Genomic DNA, 21,542 nt, shown 5'->3' on the forward strand with positions numbered 1-21,542 from the left:
TACATGATAGGTGACAGAAATACACTCATTAACGTGGGAAAAGTAAGAGCAGGAGCTTGATTAGTACAGCAGACCTTGAGGCAAGTCACCCAGCCAGACCGATATGGCCACAGGAAGCTTGACAGCTCTAGTTACAGTTGCTAACCTATGATTGAACATTTGTTTGGAGGTGGGGCTTAGTAAAGGGTCAATAACCCACTTGGGAAATACACTGGTTGCCTGTCTCACATCTCACACAAACATTCATGTCAGTTTCATCATTGGGTGTCCACTACAGTGATATACTACAGGTCTGGAGATAGATCACTGTACTGTACTACAGTGCCGCAACTAATGATTGTTTTCATAATCGCTAAACATATTATCAGGTATGTCAGGTAGTTGATAAATCGATGTTCTCACACATCTTGTTTTACTCACAACTCAAAGATATTCAGTTCCCCTTTATAGAGGAGTAGAGGAACTAGAAAATATCCACATTTAAGAAACTGGAAGAAAAAAATGACCTTTCTCTTAAAACATGACTAAAACCAATATATATTGATTATCAAAATAGTTGTGATTAATTTAATAGTCGATTAATAATCGATTAATCGTTGCATCTGTACTGTACTAATAAATGGAAGTGGGAAACCAAGCCTGGCTCGATCAAAAGTGAGGGGAAAAAATCCAACAACCACAAAGCTCTCTGATGTACATGCTGTATCTTGTTTCATGTGAAGACAGTAAGTGATTTCTTGCCCAAAATGTAGGATGTAGAGACTCTAATATTTCTACAGGTGACTCTTGAATTTATTCTGATCAAGAAACAACATGTCAAGTGATTGTTTAAAGTAAGCACAACTGTTGGAAAGTGTTCATAGTAAAAAATGTCATAGTTTAAGTTAAGCAAAACACATTCTGGACCTGAAGAGGTTGTGGCAGTTGACCACCCACCCTGAGCCTAGTTCTGCCTATTAAAAAGGAGTTTTTCCCCACCCCTGTCATCAAGATCTTGCTCATTGTGGAATGATTTAAAACAAAAAATAAAATGCCATTATTTTTACTGATACTGCAATTGCAATACGATTTGTGTTATTAAAGGTAATGATCATTCTGACATCATTCTTACTTTGATTGAAATGCATGTTATAATGACTGACTGACAATGAACAAATTTCACCTTTAACAAATATTGCACCTTCTGCAATTTGAAAATTGCAATGGGCCATATTGTAATTCTGATAAAATTTCACTTGTTGCAGCCCTAACTAGTGTTTTATTGAAGTTTAAAATTCTGGTATTGTGACAACTCTACAGTCACGACCTGCTCTACATGAAAAGTGCCCCAAGACAACTACTGTTATGAGTTAGCACTAAATAAATAAAAATGACCATGTGCTGAAGACAGCGTGATATACACCCAAAGTGATGAACTGTTGCTTTAAAGAAGCCAAAACTGGGTAATCTGAATTTGTTACCAGTCTCCAAATTGTATTGTAGCATTTTAAAGAAGCAAAGTGTTAATAAAGATACTTTAATCAGCATTGAAATCTGCTTTTAAGGGGACTGAAGGTAGTCCATGCCTTTCATCAGTTGTATCAGTGACTTAAGTAGAGCTGAATGATTCTGAAAAAATATCTAATTGCAATCATTTTGACTGATATTGCAATTACAATATGATTTGTGATATTGGGGCAATGCAAACATTATTATCACATTATTATCTCATTTTCAGTGAAATGACAAGGCTGTGATTTTTGCCAGGCTCTAAAACAAAGAAAGATGTTCTCTTAAGGTTGGGTTTATAAAGAAATGTCTGAATCGATGTTCCTGCAGATGTGTGATACATCCTGCTGTTTTAAACCCTGTTAGTCTTGAGTGACCACCCTTTGGCACGAGATCTCGCTAATTTTAGTGTTGGTCAGGTCATGTTTAATAAAAAAAAAAGTTAATTAATAATGTAACTGCTTTGGGGTCAATTCTTAATATAAACAATAATAATTTTAATAATGCTTCAGATTAGAGGTCAGTCCTTGTGTAATTTATAGCATTAGTTCTCTGAGAATCTCTTTCATATCCAAGCAAAATTGGTATTGTAAGTGAAATAACCCTAACTGAATCAATATCAAATTGAATCAGGGCCTTGTGAAATGAATCAAATTGATTTGGGAAATCTGAATCGATACCCAGCCCTATTTTTAAGTCTGTAGAATGTGGTGTGTTGGCCAGGATACCTCTGCAGCACGATTATATTCAATTTCAAATGATATTTTAACACATATTTTGCCAACAACTTTAACAAATACTGCAAATCCTGCAATTTGAAAATTGCAGTTGAGCATATTATGATTTCAATTAACTGTTCAGCTCTAGACTAAGAAAGTCAGGTATTCTTAGTAAACTCAACATCTGGCAAATCCTATTACAATGCCAATAGGTGTAGTAACCTACCGACATTGTAATAGGATTGCTTTGTTTTCCTTTGTTTTAAACAAGGATTTATGTTCTCTTATCTAAAATGTTTTGTTGCTCATGAATTTAAAAATGTAAGTGATAGGGGTAGATTATAAGGTCTGTTGGCTTTTTGTTCCAAAACAAAGTATGGCATGCAATGTGAGATCTGGAGGCCAGATATCTCAGCACCTGCCCAAGAATGTGTTGAGTCACTGGCACTGATCAGCAACCCTATACATCTTCCACACAATTGTTTATTAGTGATTTGCACTATATAGCAGTGAAAGTTATATTTAATATCGAATTGAGACTTTGAGATGCTCGATCAAAATTCTGAGCTCTGTGCTGCAGGATTAATGAGTGCATGGCTTCCCACAGTTGTGCAGTCTGTGTGCGGCTGTGCTGCTGCCTGCAGAGGACGGGAGGGACAACACAGTGCTGCCTCTGCTTAGACTGGCACCAACAGGTGTGCCTGGGAGGGTGCCAGTGCCGGCCTGGCCTGATATACACTGCACAGACAGCAGCCAAGACACACACGCACACACACACACATGCAGTCACACACAGCAGAACCCAAGGCAGCACATTCCTCTAAGGAATACCACAGCAGAGTGGCTCTGTTATGACATCTCTAACCAGGAGCGGAGGCAAGCCAGTGGGTTTGGGAGGCCAAAGGGCACCATGGAGAAGAGGGAGGAAAAGGGTACTGAGGTTAGGGAGGAGGGTCTGGGGAGGGTGGACTTAGCTAACTCAGGGATATCCCGGGACTGAGTGCTCCATTTCCCTTCTTTAGATTTAAGAGTTTACATGGATCAGTAACTGAGAACAGAGAAACTACCAGAAACATTTCAAACAAAGGGAGACTCTCTGGGCAGCTGGAGCAAAGTGCAAAGTTCCCTTTATCTTCAGCTGATACCAATTTTACGAGATTTTACCCAACATACTCCTTTCTACATACTCAATCTCTGCTTAGTCATAGAAACTTATCTCTGCATTAAAAATCTGTACCAGTTTGCCCTTTACATGGTTTACAACTAGGTTATTAATTAGGTTGTAAACTTGTAAACACTTTATAAATCATTAATAATGCTATGACAACACATTAGACAAAAGGGCAACAGAGATCTGTTGCTTGCCAAACAGCAAGCCCACTGCTTACTGAGCTGATTTTGTGTTCTCCATCAGCAGCATTTATACCTTTCAGCTTCATCACGGATGTTTTAATAAGTTACCAGAATTTAACTACAGTCACTACAAAGTTTCATTAGGCATCAAATTAACTTACCAAATTACCAGATTTAAACACTAAGGCTGTGGCAATATTGTTACCTTGAAATTCTCATGATGCACCATTTTACACTTTACAACAAGGCTCCTTTTGTCAGTTATAAAAGGTAGTGAGTCATTAATAAATAGGGCTTGGACAATATATTTAAGTCCTGATTAGATACTATCACAGTACTTGGGTGCTATGTTGATATGCACTGCCATTTCTAAGTATTGCGATTTTACAAGTTTTGTGGTTCAATATCGCTTTTTAACACTGGACGATGTGAAAATCCTGAATCATACAGCAAAAACTGTATGATGAAAACTGTATATCTTCAGTCATATTTCCTAAAACATTGCACATATATTATTTTGAATATATAATAAGCCAGTGTATGTTAATTGTGGTATGTACTGTAATATTTTTAATAAGGAAAAGAAAAACAGAAAAAATTAAGAGGGGAATATAGTAATTGTGCAAGAGGCAAATACAGCTTAGAAGAACCAAGAATTCCAGCCACAGGAGAGAGTGCTAATTTTCTTTTCTTTTTTGCTGCTCTTCTAATAAGTAATGTGAATCCTGTTTAAATGTTCTTGCTCTTCTGTACTATTTATTTGTACTAATTTATTTATTTTGGGTTATTTTACTTTACTTCACGATAATATGTGAATGGAAAGCACGTTTATGGGATTACTCAATTGAACAGATAAGCTTTGTAAACTCAAATTCTGTTATGGTACTTTTATATGAATTCTTACCTCCAACATGAATAAAAAAAAATATATAAAACTTGGCCAGAAAAAAGTAATTCTGAGTTTTATTTCATCAGCATCCTTACTATGTTGCTTACAAGTAGTAAATAAAAAGGTTCTTGAAATAAACTGCTGTGTTTAAGCTGAAAGAATAATTAATAAAAATCGTCTCCACCTAGTATTTTTAAACCCATTGGAAATTTTGAAATTTGACCCTTCGAGGTTGCCGTAGCTGATCAGTGTGGACTATTGAAGCTGCAGACTGAGTGAGTTTGTTTCCACAGAGCAGGAAATATATGCCTGTCAGTATGAACACATATTAACGTGATCACAGTGCAAAATTGTGTTAATGGTAATTCCTTAACTCCATTATGTGTTAACATCGAGCTAATGGACTCATCGCTACTTATTTTTAGAAAATTAATTAATGAATTTTAAAAAATTATTTTAGACTGTTAAAAAAAAAAGAAAAGAATCATGGTACTTGAGAATCAATTTTTTCCACCTTTATTAATAATTGGTGATGTGTTTTATGCTTTATAATAAGGCTCCCTTTTGCCAACTATAAAATGTTAGTAAGTCATTAGTAATATTAATTAGTAGAAAGCAGTAATTGCCAAATAATGAACCCACATCTATGTATAAAAACTGTTAGAACTTGTTTATTATCATTTATTAATCATTTACACAGGTTTACAACCTTAATAACACCTTTATTACAAACCATGGCTAAATCATTTATAAAGGTAATCTTACAGTAAAGTGATACCAAAAAATATGATGCCTTTGCACACTGTGGATGCTCCACAAGCTGTACTTGTGTGTATGTTTGCGGCGTTGTTGTGCAATCTCCAGTGGGGGGGGGTTGCCTTCAAAGTGTTGTGGGAAGTAAGGCTTGTTTTCTTGCCCCGGAGCTCAGGTAGTTATATCTGAGATGCGAAAGGTTGCAAAACATGGGCAAACGTGGGGTCTAATTTAATAGACCAATACTGCTGCAAAAATTTCATGGAGACCCACACAGGCAGTTGCCCTTGGCAAAGCTACACTAAACCACAACAAACAAAGTCTTTTCTGCTGGGTGGACTCCGCTGTCCACCACGCCCTGACAATATGTTTTCAGAGTGAGACAGCAAAGGGAGCAAGGGAGTATGGGAGCCTGAGGCCCACGCTGTTACTGATAGGACACCAGATCAAAGCCCTTTTCCCATCGTTAGTGAGTACAAAAAACCTGAGAGAGATGAAAGACCGTCAGCAGACTGTGGGAGAAATGATGAAGGACAGAACCGTCCCTGCATGGCATTTACAAACAGCACAGGAGAAGACAAGCTCTCTGTGCTGCGTCTGTGAGGAGAAGTTGGAGGGGAGTCAGAGGGGACATAGGGCCAGAACCTGCCCACAGGATAAGCAGGGGAGTGATAAGACAGCAGCCTGCTGCAATATCCATCCTGCAGAAAACAAGCAGCCGGGAGGTCAACGCACACTCTTGACTCAAACAGCATCAGTTCCACGGAGGCATTACAAAATTATTTATGTAAATCTTCATTTATCTATCTGCTGAAGTCACCAAAAAAAGAACAGATTTAGAAGAATCCTTTCAAATAAATGTATTGGGCAGGAGTGCATTTCAAGCTGCACAAAAACCAGGGCACAAACATCCCCTTAACCTCCCCCAAACCAATATGCAGACTGAGGGTGTCATGTAAGTTCTGGAGGTGCTCTGGCAGGGATCAAGTGCTGTGTGTGTGTTGATTTCAGAGCAGAGAAAAGACAGAAAGGGACTGTAATAAAGATTAAAGGAGGAACCCACTAAACCAAACCAACATCCCTGCAGTGACGGGTACATCAGTGAGGCTGCAATGCAGCAAATAGACAACGTTTCCCAGTGTCTCCATCACCACACGGGACATCAACTACAGTGCAAGATTTCTCCCAGAAATATATATCTAATGTAAACACTAACAGAAAACTGGGAAGCCAACATTAGCTACCAATTAATGTTATATGATAAGCACACGCAGCTAAATGCTGTACAGTGCATGAATGAATACACGTCTTAAACTTAACAAACTTTATAACTTGCTAAGGCTGCAACTAACAATTATTTTCATTGTCAATTAATCTGACAATTATTTTCTTGATAAACTGATTAGTTGTTTGATCTATTAAACTGTCAGAAAATGGTGAAAAATGATGATCAGGGTTTCCTAAAGCCTAACATGACATGAGGACATGACATGAGGAGAAAAAAAACAGAACATGTTCACATTTAAGACATTTAGTCAGACTGATTGACCAATTATCAAAATAGCTGGCATTCAAATTAAATCAATTAATAATTAATCAATTAGTTGATTAATCGTAGCAGCTCTAGGCAGATTGCTACATTACCAGCTCCAGATGTGAAACAACAAACTCAATCATTACTATAGCAATGGTTGAAGAAAAACTCCTCAAATATCAGCAAAGACATACACACAATAGACAGTGAATTAACAGTGTTATGAGTTGTGCATCTAATCCACCAGTCAGCATGTATTTTGTTTTTGTTTTTATACTTAAACAGTAGGAGGAGCACTAGCTATGGGATAAGCCCTAAGCTACTTACAACTTATTTATTTTAATATTACCCTAGTGTTAGGATTTGTCTTGTTGTCTTGTTGTGCATCTGCACTTTACTGTTGTCTTTGTCTACGCTTGGGACAGTGAGAAACGTAATTTCGGTTCCTTTGTATGTCAAGCACGTGAAGAAATTGACAAATAAAACTGACTTTGACTTTGACTTAGGAGAGGGCAACACAATCCAAAACACAAAGATAGACAGCAAATAAAGAAATACAGCTTATTTTCAAATCTATGGATTATATGGATTCTGAATTGACAAGAACACTGTTGACATATGACACATTTTATCTTGTATTTGTGGTTATGTGTTTTTGCAAGCATGTAAAGAATTGTTAATATGTCATACTTCTTAAAGAGAGTTTGGTGCAATATTTTCCCCAGAGAATTTCCATTTCAATGACATTTATTATGCTGTATGTATATTTTAGTGATTAATCAATGGCAATTTATCAATGGCAAATAACTGTGCAACCCTAATTAATTACTGACAGTGGCTGATCAGGCTGATTATCAGCTAACTGTACTAAAATTGATTTGTCTTCATACAACGTATCTATAACTCATGGTTACTGCACTACTGGTTGAAGCCTTCATGTCCTACATATTAGCTGCAATGCTAAATATGAATTTATCAAAGACCAAAGCAGCCTTGCCATAAAAATGACTGAATTCCAGACCTAAGGTATCTTAACACATTTTTATCAAGTTGACAATCCTCCAAAGTACACATCTTGTTAGACGTCACACAAAGGAGACAAGGGGCTTTACAATTTCAATATAAAATTAAAAATAAATTGAAATAAGCTATCAATTTTAATAGGGCTGTGCAATATATTGATATAAGACTAAATATCATGATATATTTAGGATATCACTGTATCGTGATATAACAGAAGTGTTGTCTTTTCCTGGTTTGAAAGGCTGCATTACAGTAAAGTGATGTCATTTCTGAACTTATGCTGCTGTTCTATTATCTGCATTTACCTAGTTGCTTATTATTTACCAAAAAGTGTCGTTATGTTGGATTAATATAATGTGAAAGTACCTATCATCATCCGTACAATATTATCACAATATAAAGGTATTTGGTCAAAAATAATGTTATTTTTACTCCTTTTATCCCCACAGCCACTCCTCCCTTTGGAGTACAAATCATGTCATCAGTCACAACTTACATGATCAGTAATTATCAATATCGACTGATATGAAACTTCACTATCATAATATGGATTTCAGAGATCACCGAGGCCTAAATTTCAATTTTCAGTTTTTTTTTTCTCTTCACCCCTGCCTAATTGTAATGTCTGAAGAAAAAAACAATACTACAAAGAAGAATAGCTGACAGCTGACATTTGTCAGAGTACAGAACTGTGATTCAGCTGTTCATCTGATCAACTGTCTGTTGATGTTAAGTGACTGTAGTCCAAAAAACACTGGCAACTGAAAATCAAATCCAATTATCGATATGAAAAATTGTGACACTACTAATGTTCATATCATAGAGAAAAATTGCAAGAGTTTTTGTCTGCTTTTTTCTCTGTCTCACCACCAAAGATCCTGCTTGCTATGAACTGTGATGAACAGCGTTCTCTTGCAGCAGCAAACACAATTCTAATCATTGTTCAGACATTACTACTGCTCAGAGGTAAGGTCACATCTTTCAAAGAAACTTACCAACAATAAACCAAGTTTTATTACAATACAATGCGATTGGCCTCTGCACCCCCAAAACTAAGCAGTGGAGGACAAATGTGAAAATGCAAACTGAGATGTTTCTCAGAGCAGCACAGTATGAGAGGAAGTGTTTGTGTCACACACACATATCCTGCTGCAGACGCTACGGTCTGCAAGAGTCTGAGGAGCACAGAGGCCAAAGATAACCACTGAACCATCTTCCTGTGCGCTGCCTGTCACTCAGGGTTTACAGTCAAAAGAGCGGCCCGAGCTGGAAGAGCAGCGGCGCTCGTGTGGAAGTGCAGTGACACGTAACACTAGAAAGGCCAGCAGATTTGTGGATGGAGGAGAAAGCCAGCAAGTGATTGAAGGGGATAATTATACTTAATATTTGATGGCTTGTTGGTGACTATTGAACACTGAGAGTGGTTCTAGGAAAAGTCACACATGACCAGTTTGAAATCTGAGAGATGTTTTCTGCTCAAAAATTCAAAACAGCTATTGTCTGATATGGATGAATGTGACACTGCTGGCAGCTTGACCTTTAGTGATAAACCATGCTGACTTAACATTTAATAATCATTTGTAAAACAGATATCCAAAGCAATACAATTTATTTTACGCAGAGACTGCCAACACAGAAAAAATAATACTTTCCTAAAGGTTTGAGGTAACTTTAAATAGAGATTAGACTTTATAACCTATTTTTGAAGAGACAGTCCACCCCAAAATCAAAAATACATATTTTCTCCTGGCCTGAAGTGCTAATTATTGAGCTAGATATGTTTGGTGAGGATTGCAGAGCTTTAGAAAGCTGCAGAAATGTCAGCCTTCTCTCCAGTATAATGGGATCAAATGGCACTCAGTTTGTGGTGCACAAAGTGTCAAAAAACACATTTGTAAAATTCAAAACCAGTGTCGCTTTCCCAAAATCATTAGCCCGTTACTAAAGATAATCCACAGACCTTGTTTTGAGCAGTTTCATGTAGAAATGACTTTCTTTCTATTAGAATGGTAGATTATACTGCAGAAAGAATGTAGTTCCTGTATCAAACTGCTGACAAAAAGGACCGCGGATTATTTTGAGCAACAGGGTTGTGATTTCTGGAAGGAAATATTGCTGTTGAGTTTTTCAAATGTAATTTTTTGGTGCCATCTAGTTCCATCATATTGGAAAGAAGGAAGACATCTCTATGGCTGATATCTCCAAAACTCTGCAATCCTCACCAATGCAGTGTAGATGGATAACAGGCCAGGGAAAAATTTGATTTAAACTGTCCCTTTAATGACATTGAAAAGAAAAAATACAATTGTAAACCAAAGAATTACATCTGATTCTTGTGCAAAGTTTCAAGTATCTGGATAAAAATATCTCATTTTCTAATCCTACAGTCCTACAACCTGTTGGTTCTATGTGAAAGTAAATCACAGCAAAAACGTAAGTCCAACAGCAGGAAGTAAATAAGTTTTCTGCGGCTCGACTGATTGCATGTTAATATGAACCTGTTGTGACAGCACATTTTCATGTCAGTCAGAATAAAGGGCAACCTAATCCTGCTGTCTGCTGCTTCTATTGACAAATAAATCATAAAAACGAAACAAGGCTGGAAATGAACGCTTCAAGAACAACAGTGATCCCACTAACAATGCTGAAGTGTCTCAAGAGCTGCACTGCTGTCTTTCCAAACATGCCTGTTTAACACACCAGCAGTTCTGGTTCCAATTAGTTTAAATGCTACATCCAAAGGGAGCCGGCGGAGGAGCTCCTCTATATTCCTTTAATTGATGGTTGCGCTACTATCCTATTTCATAGCTGAGGCTCTGCAAAGGAAACTTGAAAAACACTTCATTAGCATGAAAAGCTGCTCTTTAATTATTCCACCGCGTTCAAGTCTGATTTACAAGTGCCATTACACGGGATGTCTATTTTGAGTTAATTTATTTAGCTGAACAATTCAGCAGTCTGTAAACTTTGGTGATGTTAGGGTTAATGTACCCTTTTCTACAAATTTAAAAATGACATTAGCAATTTGTTTCAGTCAGCACTTTCTTCATTTCTTACCATCACTGGCATGGGAAAGTTTCTGTATTTGATGATCTGTTTTTCTTGCATTCATCACTGAAACTAAGAGTTATTGCCTACAAGCCATAATGAGTAAGCATAAGTAAGCTTTTAATGATTAACAGTAACTTCACAAACATCCAACTATAATCAGCAGATACAGAGAGCAGTATTTCAATGGCCATCAAAACAGCTGTACATCACTGCATTATTCTATCGCAGCTACATAACACTGTAATGCACCTGTTACATGGTAAACAAGTGGAGACTGTGCACGGACAAACTGAGCAGGTTTACATCTGAATTTAAATTCTTATTCTGGTTGTGATGACTCTGTGTCACTTTCCAGTTATTATATCTAATAACCATGCACTAAGGTTGTAAAACGCATCGCTACTTTGATATTTGTTTGATACCACCAAGTTTTAAATGATAACAATAACCATTAGGCCTAATTATAGTACCGTATAGAATAGTACAGCTGGGCAATATATTGATATTATACTGATATCGTGATATGAGACTAGATATTGTGTTAGATCTTGGATATTGTTATATTGTCATGCAAGCGTTGTCTTTTTCTGGTTTTAAAGCTATGTTTCAGTACAGTGATGTCATTTCCTGAACTCATCAGACTGTTCTAGCTGTTCTATTATTTGCCTTTAAACACTTAGTCTTTATATCCACTAGAACGCGACCCATGCTGGATTTTTGGACCAATGCCGATACTGATATTAAGGAGTAAATAAATTCTGATGTCACTATGTCAGTTGATATTTATATAGAATGAGGGGACATATACATAAATACACATCTTTTGCAGTGATCCCTCAAAAGTGGTCAACACTTGTGACAAAAATATGTAATGGAGGTAGAATATTTTATAGTTAAACAATAAACTTTATTGTCCAAAATGACATCAGGACACTGAAACAGTAAATGTCCAACAGTATTTTTTTTTAATAAAAATAATAAATAAAAAAGTCAAATAGAGAAAAATGTATATGTATATGTATATAATAAAACTTAATTAAGAAAAAAGGTTCAACTATACACAGAATGCTGCTTATAAAAAGAAAAAGAAATCTGCATTATGTTTTGTAAAAAAAAAAAAAAAGTTTTCATATAGGCACATATCAGACAACATATATACAGATATAGGTCAATATAATTTTAATAGGCAAATGTTGGGCTGATGATATTGGTCAACCAACATATGCATCAGTCTCCAATATCCACATTACTGGTGATCATTTATCAAAAATCTCTCTAATGTTTTCTTAAAGCACCAATAATTAACCCTACAGTATCCTCCCAATACTGATAAATCTCAATACTGAGGTATTTGGTCAAAAATATTGCAATGATTTGATTTCATCCATATCACCCAGCCCTAATCAAAAGAACCAAAGCTATAAAAAAACATCTAAGTGCTCGTACAAGACCTCAGTTCAGTCTTTATTGCCCTACCCATCCAGTGACTTTCCTGTACCAGCACTGTGTGAAGGCTGTTAACAGGAATAAAATAAAATTTTTATACCTCTGACTTTTTTTTTCCTTTTTTGCTATGGTAGTGTAAAAATTCTAAATTCTAAAAAAAGTCTAAATAGTGAAAGTTGCTAGTTCTCTAAAGAACAATCTAAAGATCAAGTCTCTTTACTTTGTGCAGCATGGAGAGAGGACTCAAGCACAGAAACTAGCCTTATATACGAGAACAACAGTTGCTGATTCCATAATAATGATGATTCAATCATTCGTTCTTCAGATGTTAATAATGTGTAAGCACTGTAGTCTCTTCTGAGTACAATATTCCACTGATTTTACACTCAAACTTAGTCATCTTCTTTCCTCACAACTTAAGAGACAAAGGATCCCATAATCAATACATTGAATATTCATCAAAACTGTTCATCTTCAATAGTAGTGAAATAAGTATTGAGTGCTGTGGTAGCAAGACAAGTATTGAGCTCGTATTGAGGACTAGCATTAAGGCTGCAACTAACAATTACCTTTATAGTTGATTAAACTGTCAGTTATTTTCATGATTAATCGATCAGTTGTTTGACCTGTAAAACATCAGAAAAGTGTGAAAAATGTTGATCAGTGTTTCCCAAAACTCAAACTGAGGTCTTGAAATGTCTTCTTTTGCCTACAACCCAAAGATATTCAGTCTCATGTGATAGAGGGGTAAAGAAACCACAAAATAATCACATTTAAAAGCCTGGAATCTTTCTATCTGGAATCTGGAGACTTTTTTGACTTTTATTTTCTTAAAAAATTACTCAAACGATTATCAAAATAGTTGGCGATTAATCTAATAATCGATTATTTGATTAATTATTCCAGCTCTAACTAGCATTGTATTAAAGTTTAAAATTCTGGTACTGTGACCACTATGTACCATTAGTGGCCTTGAATTTCAAGAAACAGGACCAGAGGCCTGACAGGTAAATTCTCCAATCCCTCCATTCAGCCTTCTGCTGCTCCAATCATAGTTTTGCGTGTTTTTGTTTGTTTGTTCTACAATCAAGCTCTAGACAGTTTTGAGGAATTAGACCCACCCAAATAGGTCAAGGACTGTACAGCTTGTGACACAGGATGTGTTTAGGGAAGCAAGCTGGGGCAGTGATTTTAGAGGACTAGAAAAACCATGAGAGATGGAGCCTGGAGCCCAGGTCAAGGGTACAGGGATGGGGGAGGGGGCAGCACACACACAGACTCAGTGTAAGCTGTTCACTCTTCTCCTGTCCACTGATGCATGAATGGAAAAAGACAATCAGAAGATAATTTGTGATAACACATTTGACTGCAGAAGGCCAACAAAGTGGAACTGAATCTCATGTGCAGAGCGTTGCAATATCCAAAGACGACAGTAAAGCCGCCTGAAGCAACTTTCACCTTAATTGCGTAGTGTGGCACTCTACTGGGGGAGGGGGAGTGTTCACTCTGAAATTTAACAATAAGTTTTAAGTGTAACTGAAGATGTCAACTCTGTTACACACACTAAAGCTAGAGTTTTTAGTAGGGATCTGCAAATTGTAGGCTACACAGGCTCTGACAAATCAGGCAACAGCAGCAAGATTACACACACATTATCACTCAAGCTTAGTCCCCGGTGGCTCCACGGCACTTAAAAACTCCTGGGATGTTCTCTGTTATGCAAACTATAATTAAAATTACCACCTCAATGCCAGTACATGAGACCTACCAATTGTTTGTCTAAGTGCCTGAACATCTCAAAATTCAGAAAATGAAATGATCACATTTGAATATATTGAATAAACATCCAACAGATACCATAAATGACAGCTAATGGAGGCGGTAAAAGCTCAGGAGAAAAATCAATGTGCCCCAGCAGCAACTGAAATGGAAACTGTCAGTGGCACTTCTCTTTATTTTCCAGATCAAGCAAATGGAAGACTGTACACATGGGTTGAGATAAGTCCATTTCAGCTAAATATAACTGGCTTAGTGTAACAAACATCACGGCTGTCTTGATCCACATCTTTATGATCATCTAAAACTTAACTTTTTTATCAGACATATCATTTTCATGTAACTTCATTACCTTATCTCTATTACCTAATCTGTGTGTTACAGTAACACCTATGCAGTTAGTCTGTTTGACAGAGAAAACTTAGCTCTTCAACACATGTGCTAAACAAATGCCTCATTCATGGATAGTAGAGAACTTCAATACTTGAGACTACAAATCAAATTCTGTCCATAAAGTATCAGAACGGTTCAGTAAAATGGACACAGACACCTTGATTAAAGCCCTAGTAATGACTACTCCTTATTTGCTTTAGATACATGTTTTTATTAGCTGGTGCTGTATTTGATTTAAGCAAACTTCTAAGTAACTGTATACAACAAAACTAAACACCAATGCTTGTGGTTTTGTTTGTATTTAAAGTTCAACTGATCAAAGCCCTGTTTTACACTGGAACCATCTAGCCACACATTTAGGCAATAACCCCAAAGCCTCAGGACTAACCCTTCACCAGTGTTTAATCCATTTTCAGGGGATAGCCCTGAAAATTTGGAACTTCTTTTGGAGAGAAAAAACTCATCTTGGGCTTTGAGAAAGATTTTATTAACATTTTCTGACATTTCATGGACCAAACAACTAATCGATTAATCAAGAAAAATAATCATTAGTTGCAGTGTGAGTGTGAAAGCTTTCTTAGCCCGGGGATAAGAACATTCTAAGAATGGCTTTTAGCACTGGGTTATGTGCAGCGTGAAAAGGCTGGGTATGAGAATGGGTTGCTCAGAGTGTGAAATTTGCAAATTATGACCCAACCGTGCAGCTATCTGAAGCTTTTATCCTCATTCAACCCAATGTTTTGGTTTCACAGCCCACAAATTTACTGTATGGCTCAATTTCACCACTCTCTGCAACCCTGTTTCCAGCAGCAGGCAGATGTTTTCAGCAAACAAGCTATAAAAAAAACATCATATGCTACCTGCACAGCACCAACTGGCATGGACAGACAAATCCAGTGACCAGCTGGTCTAGAAAGTCAAAGCATGTAGCAACTACAGATCCAGATGTGCACAGGAGTTGATCCAGACCAAACCCGAGCTTAAAAGAGAGTTAATACTGGCCTTGCACATATAGCGGGTGGCCAGAAACATAACACCAAATGAATGCTTATGCAGTGTCTGCTGGATGTGTAAACAGGCAATTATAAAGTCATAATTTGTCAACTCGTTGAGGAGTTTTTCTACCTCCAAGTGGCCAAAAAAGTTAAATTAATGCAGCTTTATCACGCACGACTACAAAGTGCTGCAGATAAGAAAACCTCAAATGACTTTGTGCAAGTACCATCATAATTTGTAATGCAGCTGCAAAAGTGGCAAACCCTACAAAGTGCAACCTGCAGAATGAACAAACGCTGGCAGGCGACAGCTAGAGGTGTAGTGGACTGTGCAGTGTCAGCCTCCAGTGCATGCAATTTAACCCTTGAACTGGAGAGGACCACGAGCAGCATGTGTAATGGAGGACTCCATTTAAAGCAGAGAAGTCAGGAGAGCTCAACAGGGGGAGGGGGCTCCAATAAGAGCCTCTCTTCCTGACAGCCACACACTGGAGTGGGGGAGGGTTAAAAACACCAAGCCCTCTTCCTGAGTCTGCAGCTATGGGCATAATGTGATGGATCCTTCCCTTAACTTGATTCCCATTTGGCATTACCAGTCTTACCCTGACACTTTTACACTGAAGAGAACACACAGCATATAATAACACATGTGGACAGGTCACTGAGCAGATAGCTGCCTGAAAGAGTGAGTATCAAGTTCTATCTCTGTTCATTCAGAGTCTGCAGCTGCTTACAGAGAATCTGTTCTGACACACAGAGAAAGAGAAAGGTAAGCCAATATGGTTTCCTGGGTTATACTGACTCTGCACTGTTGATCCAAACAACAAGCATTTGTACTCCATCCAAACACACTCATATGCAGTAATTATCCTTCCCCTTGTGAAAGTGGAAAAAAAACTACACACCCCCACCCTTCAGTCTGACTGGTGATAAGTTGTTGTGCAAACTGCAAATGATAAATCAGGAAACAGGTTTTTCAGGAAAGAAGATTTAAGTGTTGGCACAGAGCTTGTGACAACAACACACCACAACCCTCCGCTTGTTGTAAATGTTCTTACACACAAGTGTTAGGTCTTCTTGTTTATTGTACAAACGCAGACACAACAACTCTTCAGCTCTATCGACAAGCATCAAGGCAACTTAGGTAAAACACACTCTGAGTTTAGATCTGTAAGCTGTGCACTCACTTAGTTGTGTTGATTTAGCCTCTTAGCGTGTGCCAAATGACACCCAAACAAAGCAATTAGCAGCCTGCTAAAATCCTGATTTAGTCCTCATCATACAGGCTGCAACTCTCACTGCTGAGTCTCCAAAGAGTGGCAAATCAGCAAGGCCTCCTAGCAACATATTTGCCCAGCTACAGGCACACATGGTTTCAGTTAGGAGTCTGCACCTATAAACAGTTGGCCATGGCAGCTTATTGGTCAGGAAGTGCAATGTTGACTGCAAGTCAAGACAGGCACAAGCTGCTAATGAATGATATACACTCTTGCAGTCTAGCTATGACAACACAGTTTAGATTGGAGGTGTTTAGAGGCCGACAGAGAAGTGATTCGGAGCGCTTTAGAGTTGTGAGTAAACTTTCAAAGCAGTCTGTCGGCGTCTGCTGAGAATAGGGAGTAAAATAAGAAGCCTAGTTTATAAAAAAAAACACAGTCAGGTAGGTTTTACACCGAGTATGTGATATATAACTACACCATAGTCTGAAGTTGATTTCAAGGAGTAAATCCTTTTCTCAGATGCCAGTTTTAGATTAAAACACTAATTGGACACAGGTTGATTACCTTCCAGACTGGCTGGTAAGGCTGACACACTTCACTTCCACACACTGCACTTTCCAACATTTAGCATCATCTGACTGGTGGCTGGTGTTAATATGAAGACTAAGTCATGCAACATGGAGAAACACACTCAGAGGCCTTCTCTTCACTGTGCCAAGTGGACCACCACAAATAGCCAAACGCTTCCATGACTTGAAGGAGTAAAACACACACACACTCAAATATAAAAAGAATAAATGTCATCAAACAATAATAATATTTGTGTTACATTTGATGGCAATCAATCACCATGGTTAAATATGATTTGGACTGCATACAAATAACCAACAAGTGAAGAAAGTACCTCTAAGCTCTAAGTGAACACGCAGATTTTTAAAATCACTCACTCACTCACTCGTTCTGTCAAACCCTTGAAACAACTTCTATACAGGGTTGTTGTATCAGAAAATGCTCCCAATACTGCCGAAAATACTGTTTCAGGTATTACAAGTACATGAGTCTATGCACCACATAATACCACATAATTTATTAGTCCCAAACAAAACACTAGACTACACTATATTTTCCCCCCAGGATGGCTAAGTCATGTACTATGGCGTTCATGCTTCCTATTTGTTCATGTTTTACAATGAGTTTAACCTGAGCCAGATCATACAGGAATTACAGCAATCGTATCACATCCATACTGGGTTAGTACTATACAGCTGTTAAAAAACACTGTTTTTAACGCACTGTATCAGGTCACTACTCAGCCAATATGCAAAGTTCAGGTATTGGAATCAATCAGGAAAAAAATATCGGAACATCTCTACTTTCATATCTTCCACGTCTCCTGTTTTCCAATTGCTTGACTCTTTCTTCACAGAAAAACATGCAGCTTTAAAAAATAGGTCAAATGGTGCAACCTGTGCATCCCAGGCCATCCTGGCACTTTCAGTGGATTGACAAGAATAAATGCAACAAGAGACAAAGGTCAAAATTGTGACAGGTTAGATTATCTGACAATAAACATCTCATCTCATCTTAACTACACTAAGAATACAAATAACAACAACTGAGCTGACTGGCAAAGGCTCACACCCACCCCCCTGACAAGTTTCCACCACAACAACCAGCAGCATCTGATCCATGAGGGACAATGTCAGAAAGTTATCAAACAGGTGAAGTGACTCACTCATCACCTGATTGTCAAAAACAACAAAACACAGACTGGTGTTTTATGTGTCTGCAGTGGTGCAACAGTAAAACGGCCCCAGTCAGAGTAAAACTTCAGAAACTCTGTTTGCATCACCTCACTGTTCAGATGACAGAATACATATAGTGAAGCTTAGCACATATTAACTTCATGAGATAAATTCACTGATGTAGACTCACAACTCTGCCAAACTGGCTAGCTTGCAAAGTTACTTATAAGAAAGTGTCCATGTTACACAAAAAAACAGTTTCAGAGTTGTAGCAAAGGGATAACCAACTAGTTGAGGGTTAATTCTGAGGCTGGGTAGAGATAAAATAGTTCCTGTATGAGGTTTAGTGAAGCTACAATTTTATGATTTAACGTTTCCATCCACGACTCGTCCTGCGACGTTTCAAAGGAGCTCAATGGAAAAAGTAGCTTAACATGGGCTACAAAACATGTAGCGTCAGCCAGAGTTATGTTCAAATAAAAAGACACAGAATATATATTTAGATATGTTAATAATAAAGTTGACTTAGAGGAGAAGTTAACGAATGTGTTTGAAACTTTAGACAGTGATTTGTTCACTCGGCCGAACCTCCAAACACTTTAGGTTAGTTAGCTAGCTTAGCTAGCTGCTGTGGACAAAAACTTTTTCCACATCTGAAACTTTTTCTCTCCATTTTCTTTCAAACAGAATAAGACGCGACATTAAAGCGTTTATCGCAGGAGACACTGAAAAGCTTTTTAATTTCACAGTAACGATATTTAAAAACTGTATCCCTCCGCCTGTTGCTAACTGAGCTGACTGTAAACTCACCTTTCTCTCTCCGCTGCCTCCGCCGCCGCTCCCCGGGCCGCCTTCAACACCCGAGACCGCCGCCGGACCTCCAGAGGGCCGCGGAGCTCGGAGAGGAGAAGCCGAGAGGGCTCCAGCTACTACCAGGGAGACGAAGAGCCAACTGCACCGAGGCCCCGGGCCTTGTGTGTCCTCGAAGTAGCGTTAGGGGGAGGGATACCGAGCCTCGGCCCTCCGCCGTTTTGACAGAGACTCGGGACTACCGTTTTGACAGCTCCTCTTCTTCAGCCCCCCCCTCCCCTCGACAGCCCTGCACTTTTCTCTTTTTCCTCACTTCCAGCAGATACGAATCAAAATACTGTCACAGAATATGGCGGCTGCATAAGCAAGCTACTATCGCGAGAGGAAGAGTTGTTTTTCTTTTTTTTCAAGTTCCCAAAGTTGTGCTGTGAGGGAGGGAGGAGAAAGTTGTGATTGCAAAATGAGGTGAGCAGCTTGCTGCTGCAGGAGATGCAAACAAAGAGAAGTGGGACAGTCAGAGAATAAAGTGGACACATATCTGCTTTGGACTGACTCTTTTATCAAACGGGACCGTGACAACAATGTCAATGATAATATCACTGGTGCCCCCCTGTCCAAAAAAAAAAACACAGCAAAAGTGCCTCTTTGATGCCCCTATGGTAGATAAATCATGATAAAGTGCCCTTCCAGTGCACAGAACGTGATAAAATGATCTCTAGGGCAGCGTTTCCCAAACGTTTTTTCTGGGGACACGCTTTTTAAAACCCAATACACAATATACCTTATTAATCTTTTCAACACTTATTCTGTGCATAAAATAATGTTCTTAACCATTTTTGCTTTCATTTCCATTTATTTTAACAATCACTTAATCAGTCTGAGTCATTTATTTAATTAAAAAGAAGTCTAAATTATCTGATTTCAGCTTCTTAAATGTGAATATTTTCTGGTTTCTTTACTCCTCTCTGACAGTAAATTGAATATTTAAAAAAAATAATAATAATAATTGACAGATCAGCAATGAAAATGATTAGTATTTGCAACGCTGATCTTGACACATGTTATTACAAACATATACACGTTAAATACTTTATAAATGAGAAATAAATGCATTTAGGCTGAGTGAACAGGACATCTCATTGTTTTTATCTCCCGTCATCAGGAAAACGATATAGAACATTTCAGACTACTAAATTATAATAATATGATTATAATACTACAAAATGTCTTTCAGTCTTTTATTCATTTGGTGACCCAAATAAAATCTTCTGTGACCCATCTGTGGGTTCCGACCCAGTCTTTGGGGATGACTGCCCTAGGTTGCACTTTATCGCATTTTCTCCACAGGAAGGGCACTCTAGGGGGAACTACACCACTTTTGCTCCACTTTTTGAACAGGGGGCACCAGTGAGTATATCACTGACACTGTCGTATATATCATTGACATCCTAGATCAGTCATTCCTGAAGACCGTGTCATGACCCACAGGTGGGTCACAGGACATTTTATTTGGGTTGCCAAATAAGTAAAACACTGGGGAAAAAATCTGCAAATTTAAGATTTATATCAACAGAATACCTTTTATGAAGTATTTAAAATGGGTATATTGTAAAAATGAGAGCCTGTTAATTCCACCTTAATGCAGCTATTTTCTCTTCTTTATTTATTTATGTTTTATTCTTTTTATAATTTCTTAATTAACATATATGCCACAGGACATGGCACTGACATACTACATATAGCAGATGGTCTGTTAACTCAGCCTAAATGCATTTATCACTCATTATTTTAAAAAAATATTTAACATGTTTTCAATAACATGCTTGAAGCTAATATAAGGTGATGTGGAAATGGCAGTAAAATGGTCAGGAATGTTCATTTCTGCATGCATAACTCTTGATAAGGCCTGTTGTGAATTGGGTCACGATGGTTTGTCATTTTTAAAAACTGGGTCCCCAAGACAAAGTTTGAGACACACTGCGCTAGGGTGCCTTTCCAGCAGAGAAAATGTGATGAAGTGCCATCTAACCTCCCTGACATGAAATGGTTACATAATTAATAATTCCCTGTGTGTTTTTACTACAGAGGTGTAGTACGTACTTTAAGTCACATCATAAAACAATTTTAATCTAACACAGGAACTCAAACGGTGTCACCATAAATGCATCAAGACTTGTGGCGTATTGCTGAAGGACACACAGCAGTGAAGTGAATCTCCAGTCGAAGGACAGGTGCATCTTATTCCTTGTATTGTGTTGTTGTATGCATGTGTGATGTGTCAGTCTAGCAGCTTGTTGTACAGCAGGATTGTCCAGTGGCTTGGCCTGTCCTGGGTCCTGGTATCCAT

At 37.9% G+C, this 21,542-nt stretch overlaps 1 protein-coding gene across 5 annotated transcripts in view; it reads right to left on the reverse strand.

Moving 5' to 3' along the window:
• tab2 (TGF-beta activated kinase 1 (MAP3K7) binding protein 2) overlaps nt 1-20,172 on the reverse strand; it is a 68,645-nt gene extending 48,473 nt beyond the window's left edge. For 3 of the 5 annotated variants that reach the window (XM_084737579.1, XM_084737582.1, XM_084737578.1), the window contains exon 1: nt 19,196-20,171. The gene's annotated coding sequence lies outside the window, so the exon portion shown is untranslated. Of the gene's footprint in view, nt 1-19,195 lie in introns of all 5 variants that reach the window. The other 2 variants (XM_084737580.1, XM_084737581.1) reach the window with 2 other exon arrangements.
• Between the last annotated feature and the right edge of the window lie 1,370 nt (nt 20,173-21,542).

The sequence above is a fragment of the Lutjanus erythropterus genome, chromosome 15 (assembly GCF_056507025.1).
Source record: "Lutjanus erythropterus isolate fLutEry1 chromosome 15, fLutEry1.hap2, whole genome shotgun sequence".
NCBI lineage: Eukaryota > Metazoa > Chordata > Actinopteri > Lutjaniformes > Lutjanidae > Lutjanus > Lutjanus erythropterus.